This window comes from Ranitomeya imitator, chromosome 4 (genome assembly GCF_032444005.1).
Source record: "Ranitomeya imitator isolate aRanImi1 chromosome 4, aRanImi1.pri, whole genome shotgun sequence".
Lineage (NCBI taxonomy): Eukaryota > Metazoa > Chordata > Amphibia > Anura > Dendrobatidae > Ranitomeya > Ranitomeya imitator.
The window spans coordinates 329,919,408-329,931,505 of NC_091285.1; the positions used below are offsets into that span (position 1 = coordinate 329,919,408).

General features: G+C 43.4%; 1 protein-coding gene across 5 annotated transcripts in view; it reads left to right on the forward strand.

Annotated features, from left to right (window-relative positions):
- Window positions 1–12,098, forward strand: part of PLXNB2 (plexin B2) — a 304,814-nt gene that overhangs the window by 155,846 nt on the left and 136,870 nt on the right. The window lies entirely within an intron of this gene.

A 12,098-nucleotide genomic window follows, 5' to 3' on the forward strand; every position in this document is an offset into this window, starting at 1 on the left:
ATCACTGATTATGGAAACTTCACACTAGACCTCAAGCAGCTTGGATTGTGGCCTCTCCACTCTTCCTCCAGACTCTGGGACCTTGATTTCCAAATGAAATGCAAAATTTACTTTCACCTGAAAACACCTTGGACCACTGAGCAACAGTCCAGTTCTTTTTCTCCTTGGCCCAGGTAAGACGCTTCTGGTGTTATCTATTGGTCATGAGTGGCTTGACACAAGGAATGTAACACTTGTAGCCCATGTCCTGGATGTATCTCTGAGTGGTGGCTCTTGAAGCAGTGACTCCAGCAGCAGTCCACTCCTTGTGAATCTCCCTAAAATTTTTGAATGGCCTTTTCTTAACAATCCTTTCAAGACTGCTGTTATCCCGGCTACTTGTTCACCTTTTCCTACCACACTTTTTCCTTCCAGTCAATTTTCCATTAGTATGCTTGGATACAGCACTCTATGAACATCCAGCTTATATAGCAATGACCTTTTGTGGCTTACCCTCCTTATGGAGTGTGTTAAAGACTGCCTTTTGGGCATCTGTCAAGTCAGCAGTCTTCCTCATGATTGTTGAGCCCACTGAAGCAGTCTAAGGGACCATTTTAAATGCTTAGGAAGCCTTTGCAGGTGTTTTTTGTTAATTATTCTAATTTACTGAGATAATGACTTTTGGGTTTTTGTTGGCCGTAAGCACTTGTATATCACTAAAAAGAAAACTTTTTTTTAAAGCACCACTCCAACTTTTTTATTCTTTGTTGCAGCACTGGAGTGGTGGTACTCATCTTAAGTTCCCAGCCCCTAGTATTATACTTGCCAGCCACTGTCTTAATCTCTTGTTGGCACCGCTCCAATTGTCTTCTGCAGGTTGTGACCCGTCAGATGACTACAGTGTTTGCTGGGCGATCCAGAAATCACAACTCAATGCAAGTCTATGAGAGCCAGAACGAAACTGTTACAGACTTAAAGAGAGAGCTTGTGATTGTTGCCTCTAACTTCCAGTCAGTCAGAAGTTACGGTAACAAGATGGCGGATCGGGACCAGAGCGGCACTGGGAACAGCTGAAGACAGTGGCTATTAAGTATATTATTAGGGTGAGGGAACTTAGATTCGTTACATCACTCCAGCTGTGAAATAAAAAAAGCTGCTGCAGTGGTGCCTTGAAATGTTCTAAAACTTTATAGTTCTAAAACAAAGGCTGACTATACACTTTAGCCAGCTATTCCTCCAGAGCTCAACACAACATACACACTCAACTCTCCTGAGCTTTTCTTCTTTTTTTTTTTTTTTTTTTACGGAAACGGGAGGAAACGTGGGCAAACTCATTTGACTAAGGTCAGCTGAAATCATACGTGCGTGTGTATGTATATATGTACCGTATATACTCTAGTATAAGCCGAGATTTTCAGCCCAAAATTTTGGGCTGAAAGTGCCCCTCTCGGCTTATACTCGAGTCACGGTGGGCGGCAGGGGCGGCGGGTGAGGGGGGAGAGGGCGCTGAGCTATACTCGCCTAGTCCCGGCACTCCTGACGCTCCCTCTGCCCATCACACGGTCTTCGGTGCTGCAGCTCTTCCCCTGTTCAGCGGTCACGTGGGACCGCTCATTAGAGAAATGAATACGCGGCTCCACCTCCCATAGGGTGCCGGTGACCGCTGATAGAGGAAGAGGCTGCGGCACCGAAGACCGTGTGACAGGCAGTGGGAGCGGGACGCCGGGAGCAGGTAAGTATGTAATATTCACCTGCCCGCGTTCCACCCGCCGGGCGCCGCTCTGTCTTCGCGTTCTCTTGCTCTGACTGTTCAGGTCAGAGGGCGCGATGACTCATATAGTGTGCGCGCCGCCCTCTGCCTGATCAGTCAGTGCGGAGAGACGCCGGGACCGGACGCTGGGAGCTGCAAGCAAGAGAGGCGAGTATGGCATTTTTTTTTATTGCAGCAGCAGCAGCAGCAATGGCACAGCTTTCTATGGCACAGCTATGGGGCAATACTGAACGGCGCAGAGCACTATATGGCACAGCTGTGGGGCAATACTGAACGGCGCAGAGCACTATATGGCAGCTATGGGGCAATAATGAACGGCGCAGAGCACTATATGGCAGCTATGGGGCAATAATGAACGGCGCAGAGCATTATATGGCAGCTATGGGGCAATAATGAACGGCGCAGAGCACTATATGGCACAGCTATGGGGCAATAATAAACGGTGCAGAGCACTATATGGCACAGCTATGGGGCAATAATGAACGGTGCAGAGCACTATATGGCACAGCTATGGGGCAATAATGAACGGTGCAGAGCACTATATGGCACAGCTATGGGGCAATAGTGAACGGTGCAGAGCACTATATGGCACAGCTATGGTGCAATAATGAACGGTGCAGAGCACTATATGGCACAGCTATGGTGCAATAATGAATGGCGCAGAGCACTATATGGCAGCTATGGGGCAATAATGAATGGCGCAGAGCACTATATGGCAGCTATGGGGCAATAATGAACGGCGCAGAGCACTATATGGCAGCTATGGGGCAATAATGAACGGCGCAGAGCACTATATGGCACAGCTATGGGGCAATAATGAACGGTGCAGAGCACTATATGGCACAGCTTTATATGGCACATCTATGGGGCAATGATGAACGGTGCAGAGCACTATATGGCACAGCTATAGGGCAATAATGAATGGCGCAGAGCACTATATGGCAGCTATGGGGCAATAATGAACGGCGCAGAGCACTATATGGCAGCTATGGGGCAATAATGAACGGCGCAGAGCACTATATGGCACAGCTATGGGGCAATAATGAACGGCGCAGAGCACTATATGGCACATCTATGGGGCAATAATGAACGGTGCAGAGCACTATATGGCACAGCTTTCTATGGCACATCTATGGGGCAATAATGAACAGTATGGAGCATTATATATGGCACAGCTTTATATGGAGCATCTTATGGGGCAATAATGAACGGTATGGAGCATCTATTTTTATTTTTGAAATTCACCGGTAGCTGCTGCATTTCCTACCCTAGGCTTATACTCGAGTCAATAAGTTTTCCCAGTTTTTTGTGGCAAAATTAGGGGGGTCGGCTTATACTCGAGTATATACGGTATACACACACACACACACACACACACACACACACACGTACACACGTACATGGTGAGCTGTTCCTGCTAAAAATGCTGTTTGGTGTTCACTCAGTGTGTGACCCGTGTAGCGAGAACAAAAGGATCGGGCACTTTAATTTTCAGTATTTCCAATTTTTTTAAGCCACTGCCAGAGGTGTGTGGTTGCAGTTATTTCTCTTTTCCGCATTCAGAGCACTTGCTGCTTGGCGGACTGAGCATACATAAGTATAGCGGGTGTCAGGAGGAACGTGGTATTCAGCTGACAACTATTGACGTGTGCGTTACTGCTAGACACCTCTGACCATGGCTTGATTGCTTTAAGAAGAAAAGGATTGGGCATGCTGAAATCCAACAGCCGATGCTCATTTTCCCTGAAATCTATACTACAGTAAGTGGTGGCTGGCAGTGATGTCATGGGTACGGCCACCTTAAGGCATGTGTTTCTCCTGAAAATGGGAGAGAACAGAATTTGCTAGATTGTTTATGAATTAGAATTGTACAAAGCTATGAGGCAAAAATTGATTGAACCTGTCGAAAAAATGTATCTTTAAAGAATCAAATCCAAACTAATTTCATATTGCATTTCTTGGCGTGTATGTGTATGTAATTTTGGTCCTACAGAACTGATTTTGCAACTAAAGCTATAGATTATATTAAATGGGATTAGTCCTTTCACGTTTCTCTATTAGGCCGGGGTCCAATTTCCATCCGCATTGTCCTGTGTCCATATTTTACATCAATATGACATCCGTTTTAAAGCGGCAACATTTTAACCCTTTCACGCTGCAACTTTCGTTTTTGCGTTTCCCTTTTTCACTCCCCTAATTCCCAGAACCATAACTTTTTTTTATTTTTCTGTCAATATGGCCATGTGAGGGCTTGTTTTTTGTTGGGCGAGTTGTACTTTTGAAATACACTGTTGATTTTACCACTATGTGTACGTGAAAATGGAAATAAAAATTCCAGGTGCAGTGAAATTGCAAGAAAAGTGCAATTCCACAACTAATTTTTTTACCATGTTCACCAAATACTGAAACTGACCTGCCACTATGATTCTCCAGGTCATACCAAATATGTCTAGGTTGTTTTTTATTTAAATGGTGAAAAAAAATCCGGCGTTTGTTTTAATAAAAAAAAAAAAAAAAATGTAATTTCCCGAGACTCGTAGCTTCTTCTTTTTGTGATCTGGGGCTTGGTGAGGCCTATTTTTTTTCCATGATAACCCCTTAATCCCATATGACGTACTATCCCGTCCAGGTGACCTGGGACTTAATTCCCATGGACGGGATAGTACGTCATATGCGATCGGCCGCGCTCACGGGGGGAGCGCGGCCGATCGCGGCCGGGTGTCAGCTGCCTATCGCAGCTGACATCCGGCACTATGTGCCAGGAGCGGTCACGGACCGCTCCCGGCACATTAACCCCCGGCACACCGCGATCAAAGATGATCGCGGTGTGCCGGCGGTGCAGGGAAGCATCGCGCAGGGAGGGGGCTCCCTGCGGGCTTCCCTGAGACGATCGGTACACGGTGATGTGCTCACCGTGTACCGAGCGTCTTCTCCCTGCAGTCCCCGGATCCAAAATGGCCGCCGGGCTGCATCCGGGTCCTGCAGGGAGCACTTCCGGGTCAGGATCAGGCTGCAGCTGCAGCTCTAATCCTGCCCGGCTGTATGTCAGATCACCGATCTGATAGAGTGCTGTGCACACTGTCAGATCGGTGATCTGTGATGTCCCCCCCTGGGACAAAGTGAAAAAGTAAAAAAAAAAATTTCCACACTTGTAAAAAAAAAAATAAAAAAAAAATTCCTAAATAAAGCAGAAAAAAAAAAATATTATTCCCATAAATACATTTCTTTACATAAAAAAAAAACAAAAAAACAATAAAAGTACACATATTTAGTATCGCCGCGTCCGTAACGACCCGACCTATAAAACTGGCCCACTAGTTAACCCCTTCAGTGAACACCGTAAGAAAAAAAAAAAAAAAAACGAGCCAAAAAACAACGCTTTATTATCATAACGCTGAACAAAGAGTGGAATAACACGCGATCAAAAAGACGGATATAAATAACCATGTTACCTCTGAAAACGTCATCTTGTCCCGCAAAAAACGAGCCGCCATATAGCATCATAACCAAAAAAATAAAAAAGTTATAGTCCTCTGAATAAAGCGATGCCAAAATAATTATTTTTTCTATAAAATAGCTTTTATCGTATAAAAGCGCCAAAACATAAAAAAAATGATATAAATGAGGTGTCGCTGTAATCGTACTGACCCGAAGAATAAAACTGCTTCATCAATTTTACCAAACGCGGAACGGTATAAACGCCTCCCCCAAAAGAAATTCATGAATAGCTGGTTTTTGGTCATTCTGCCTCACAAAAAAATCGGAATAAAAAGCGATCAAAAACTGTCACGTGTCCGAAAATGTAACCGATAAAAACGTCAACTCGTCCCGCAAAAAACAAGACCTCACATGATTCTGTGGACCAAAATATGGAAAAATTATAGGTCTCAAAATGTGGAGACGCAAAAACTTTTTTGCTATAAAAAGCGTCTTTTAGTGTGTGACGGCTGCCAATCATAAAAATCCGCTAAAAAACTCGCTATAAAAGTAAATCAAACCCCCCTTCATCACCCCCTTAGTTAGGCTAGGTTCACATTGCGTTAATGGGTTAACGCTAACGGACAGCGTTGCACGGCGAAAATGTCACAATTAACGCCGTGCAACGGGTCCGTTAGCACAACCATTGACAGCAATGTGATTTTCAGGTGTAGCGCATCGCTAGAGCGTGCCATTTTCGGCTCGCGCTAGCAAGGTGCCATTCTTTTGTGGCGCGCCTCAGACGCTGCTTGCAGCGTCCGCGGCGCGCCCGAGGTCCGATCCCCGATCTTCCAGAGCGGGGACGTTAACGCGACCACTAAACACGACACCTAAAAAGACATTGTGTTAGCGCAATCCGCTAGTGCTAAACGGATTTCCCTAACGCAATGTGAACCTAGCCTTAGGGAAAAATAATAAAATTAAAAAAAATGTATTTATTTCCATTTTCCGGTTAGGGTTAGGGTTAGGGCTAGGGTTGGGGCTAGGGTTAGGGTTTGGATTACATTTACGGTTGGGATTAGGGTTGGGATTAGAATTAGGGGTGTGTCTGGGTTAGGTGTGTGGTTAGGGTTACAGTTGGGATTAGGGTTAGTGGTGCGTTTGGATTAGGGTTTCATTTATAATTGGGGGGTTTCCACTGTTTAGACACATCAGGGGCTCTCCAAACGCGACATGGCGTCCGATCTCAATTCCAGCCAATTCTGCATTGAAAAAGTAAAACAGTGCTCCTTCACTTCCGAGCTCTCCCGTGCGCCCAAACAGGGGTTTACCCCAACATATGGGGTATCAGCGTACTCGAGACAAATTGGACAACAACTTTTTGGGTCCAAGTTCTCTTGTTATCCTTGGGAAAATAAAAATTTGGGGGGCTAAAAATCATTTTTGTGGGAGAAAAAAGGATTTTTATTTTCACGGCTCTGCGTTGTAAACTGTAGTGAAACACTTGGGGGTTCAAAGTTTTCACAACACATCTAGATAAGTTCCATGGGAGGTCTAGTTTCCAATATGGGGTCACTTGTGGGTGGTTTCTACTGTTTGGGTACATCAGGGGCTCTGCAAATGCAACGTGACGCCTGCAGACCAATCCATCTAAGTCTGCATTCCAAATGGCGCTCCTTCCCTTCCGAGCTCTGCCATGCGCCCAAACAGTGGTTCCCCCCCACATATGGGGTATCAGCGTACTCAGGACAAATTGGACAACAACTTTTGGGGTCCAATTTATTATGTTACCCTTGTGAAAATACAAAACTGGGGGCTAAAAAATTTTTGCGAAAAAAAAATAAATTTATTTTAACGGCTCTGCGTTATAAACTGTAGTGAAACACTTGGGGGTTCAAAGCTCTCAAAACACATCTAGATAAGTTCCTTAGAGGGTCTAGTTTCCAAAATGGTGTCACTTGTGGGGGTTTTTAATGTTTAGGCACATCAGGGGCTCTCCAAACCAACATGGCGTCCCATCTTAATTCCAGTCAATTTTGCATTGAAAAGTCAAATGGCGCTCCTTCCCTTCCGAGCTCTGCTATGCACCCAAAAAGTGGTTTACCCCCACATATGGGGTATCGTCGCACTCAGGACAAATTGCACAACAACTTTTGTGGTCTAATTTCTTCTCTTACCCTTGGGAAAATAAAAAATTGGGGGCGAAAAGATCATTTTTGTGAAAAAATAAGATTTTTTATTTTTACGGCTCTGCATTATAAACTTCTGTGAAGCACTTGTTGGGTCAAAGTGCTCACCACACATCTAGATAAGTTCCTTAAGGGGTCTACTTTTCAAAATGGTGTCACTTGTGAGGGGTTCCAATGTTTAGGCACATCAGGGGCTCTCCAAACGCAACATGGCGTCCCATCTCAATTCCAGTCAATTTTGCATTGAAAAGTCAAATGGCGCTCCTTTCCTTCCGAGCTCTGCCATGCGCCCAAACAGTGGTTTACCCCCACATATGGGGTATCGTCGCACTCAGGACAAATTGCACAACAACTTTTGTGGTCTAATTTCTTCTCTTACCCTTGGGAAAATAAAAAATTGGTGGCGAAAAGATTATTTTTGTGAAAAAATATGATTTTTTATTTTTACGGCTCTGCATTATAAACTTCTGTGAAGCACTTGTTGGGTCAAAGTGCTCACCACACCTCTAGATAAGTTCCTTAAGGGGTCTACTTTCCAAAATGGTGTCACTTGTGGGGATTTCAATGTTTAGGCACATCAGGGGCTCTCCAAACGCAACATGGCATCCCATCTCAATTCCAGTCAATTTTGCATTGAAAAGTAAAATGGCGCTCCTTCCCTTCCGAGCTCTGCCATACGCCCAAACAATGGTTTACACCCATATACGGGGTATCAGCGTACTCAGGACAAATTGGCCAACAATTTTTGAGGTTCAATTTCTTCTCTTACTCTTGGGAAAATAAAAAATTGGGGGCGAAAAGATCATTTTTGTGAAAAAATATGATTTTTTATTTTTACGGCTCTGCATTATAAACTTCTGTGAAGCAATTGGTGGGTCAAAGTGGTCACCACACATCTAGATAAGTTCCTTAGGGTATCTACTTTCCAAAATGGTGTCACTTGTGGGGGGTTTCAATGTTTAGGCACATCAGTGGCTCTCCAAACGCAACATGGTGTCCCATCTCAATTCCTGTCAATTTTGCATTTAAAAGTCAAATGGCGCTCCTTCCCTTCCGAGCTCTGCCATGCGCCCAAACAGTGGTTTACCCCCACATATGGGGTATCAGCGTACTCAGTACAGATTGTACAACAATGTTTGGCATCCATTTTATCCTGTTACCCTTGGTAAAATAAAACAAATTGGAGCTGAAATAAATTTTGTGTGAAAAAAAGTTAAATATTCATTTTTATTTAAACATTCCAAAAATTCCTGTGAAACCCCTGAAGGGTTAATAAACTTCTTGAATGTGGTTTTGAGCACCTTGAGGGGTGCAGTTTTTAGAATGGTGTCACACTTGGGTATTTTCTATCATATAGACCCCTCAAAATGACATCAAATGAGATGTGGTCCCTAAAAAAAAATGGTGTTGTAAAAATGAGAAATTGCTGGTCAACTTTGAACCCTTATAACTCCCTAACAAAAAAAATTTTGGTTCCAAAATTGTGCTGATGTAAAGGAGACATGTGGGAAATGTTACTTATTAAGTATTTTGCGTGACATATCTCTGTGATTTAAGGGCATAAAAATTTAAAGTTGGAAAATTGCGAAATTTTCAAAATTTTCGCCAAATTTCCGTTTTTTTCACAAATAAACGCAAGTTATATCGAATAAATGTTACTACTAAAATGAAGTACAATATGTCACGAGAAAACAATGTCAGAATCGCCAAGATCCGTTGAAGCGTTCCAGAGTTATAACCTCATAAAGGGACAGTGGTCAGAATTGTAAAAATTGGCACGGTCATTAACGTGCAAACCACCCTCGGGGCTTAAGGGGTTAAGCTAATATTTTTAATGATGCTATCTTGGTGCAGATACGATCTTTTTATCACCATAAAACCATAATTCTGGCATTTTGACTTTTTTTTGCTACGTCATTTACCGATCAGATTAATTCTTTTTATAGCTTGATAGATCGGGCGATGCTGAACGTGGTGATACCAAATGTGTATTTTGTGTAGACTAGAAGCTGCAGTTTTATGATCGCCTCTGCTGCACATAGGCGATGATCAGATCTCCCGTGTGTAGCAGAAATGCTCACTTGCTCTGAGCGCTCATAGCAGTCTGGCTATGACAACCATAGAGGTTTACTGGAGACCTCTGGCTGTCATGCTGACCCATCAGTGACCTGCGATCATGTGACGGGGTCACCGATGGGCAGGATTAGTGATGTGCTTCCGGCACAATCACATTAAATGCCGCTTTCGGAGATTGACAGTGGCATGTAACGGTTTAGCCTCCGCGGGTGGATCGCAATTCCACCTGCTGCTGTAAGGGACACATGGCAGCTGTTCAAAACAGCTGCCATGTGCTGGGAAAGATGTGGGCTCACCGCCGGAACCTACATCAAAGGGAGAGACACGACATGCGCAGTACATGTTAGGCGCATTTCGTGAAGGGGTTAAAATGCACACGATCAAATACGGTATTCCATGTTAATGATTGCAGTTTATCTGTAAAATTGGATTGAATATGGATGTTCTTTATGGCATCTATTTTTTTTGCGCACCGACAGACTTGAATGGCCGAATCTCTTCTTGGAAGAGAATAGTTATGCTGCAATTATTTTCATTCAAACACGAAGTCTGAGGAAAAAATGGTAATCTGAACAACCATTGATTTCCGTTGGTGAGTGTGCTGTCTAATTTTTACTCGGACAGCCCATATTGGTATTATACACTTATGCTATATATTTTTGTATCATTGTCATTAACTACATTGATTATAGGGTGCTTTTGTTAGTTTCACAAGTCCCCTTTTAGCTGACGTTCCTTTCCTTGTGCTCCATTTGGATGCCGCCTGCGCTGACCCGATCCTGACCCTCTGATATGTTAATACTCCTTGTATTGGAATCATCTGGTAGTCTGAGCATTTCTTTATACCTATAAATGAGCAGCTCACTTATTATGACCTGCATGAAGCAGGGAGAGAGAAACTCCAGGGATTTTTTTTTATCCAATTCCTCAAAGTACGGTAAGTCATACTACTTTGGGGTGAAAAATGTGCTATAATCCTGGCTAAAAGTGAGTTTTCAGTTTTTGCCCAAAAATTCAATTTAAATTCATGTTATCAGTTCAGCCTTTGACAGCCATTTCTGAGTACTATGTGCACCAGTGGATTTAACTCTCCCTAGGAGTTCTTTGTGCTAATAAAATTGCAATGATTGCAGACCCATACCGAACTTTTGAAGCAGCTGCTAGTCTGAATTTGCAGGCGTAAATTGCAAATTAAAATAACATGGGCCAGTGACCATTGGCTGAAGGTTTTCGAGACCAGCAGTAGATGTTTTGTGAGAAAATGCTTATTGAAAAAGACTTGTGTATACTGTCCTGCAGAGAAATGTTAGTGTGCATGTGATATTTTTCATCCTTTAATTTCATAGATGAATGAGGAATAAGGACACTAGTTTCCCTGGATTAGTAAGCATGTGATGGCCAGTAAGCACAGGGTTGGCTTTAGAGCAGCTGCTTATTTTCCTCCTCTATGCTGACTGCTATCTTTCCCAGCTGACTGTTGCAATGATATCATCTGACAAATAGATTCAGTTAGTGGTGACTTTATATGAGGGTCCCAATAACAAGACTGGCATTCAGATCGGATGAACATGAATATAGCCAAGTACCAAACACTAGCATTAAACATACATATATAAATGCATGACATGCAGACTTGTGCATACACAGGCACATTCACACTTATTTTAGGGTATGTGCTGCAATCTTGCAATATTATTATTTATTATTATAACACCATTTATTCCATGGAACTTAACATGTGAACAGGGATGTACATTAAAAAAAAAGTACAGTAAACGTAAAAAATACAAGTCACTGACTGGTACAGGAAGAGCATAGAGGACCCTGCCCGTGAAGGCTCACAATACAATACGTGAGGGCAGAGCTGGTTATGTAGCAGTTTGCTGAACAAGGTTTACTGTCGGTTGTATGTTAGTCGTAAGAGGTGGGTCTTCAGGTTCCTTTTGAAGGAGAGTTGTCTGAAGAGGTAGGTCTTAAGGTTCCTTTTGAAGGTTTCCATGGTAGGCGAGAGTCTGATACTTCGGGGTAGTAAGTTGTAGAGTAGGGTGAATGTGTCGTAGATTTCTTGTATGCGATTGCGGGAACAGGTGAATAGAGAAGGAGACCTTTTAAGGATCGGAGGTTTCTTGCAGGTAAGTATCGTGAGACTAGGACACAGATGTATGGAGGATACAGGTTATGGATGGCTTTGTATGCCATGGTTAGGGTTTCGAACTGGAGTCTCTGGGTAATGGGGAGCTAGTGAAGGGATTGACAGGGGAGAGGATAGGAAATATAGTGCTGTGATTGGCCGAATTCCACTTATGTGATCTGATCAGCTGGATCTTCTCCTGGCTTTGTTCAGTGGATGATTTCACAAACTCCCCTCTCCCGCTCTCTGACCACAGCCTTCTTTCATTCTCCATCAAGAACTGCCATCCCGCTCAGGTTACCCCTACTTTTCACACATATAGAAATATACAGGCCATTAACACCCAGAAACTCACAAAGAACTTGCAGTCATCATTGGCCCCTATCTCCTCCCTCTCATGTCCTGATTCTGCCCTGAAGCATTAAAATGAAACACTGCAACGTGCCCTGGATGATGCTGCACCTCCTATACATAGAACAACACAGCACAGGTGGCGACAACTATGGTACATAACTGCAAACACGTTTCCTACAGA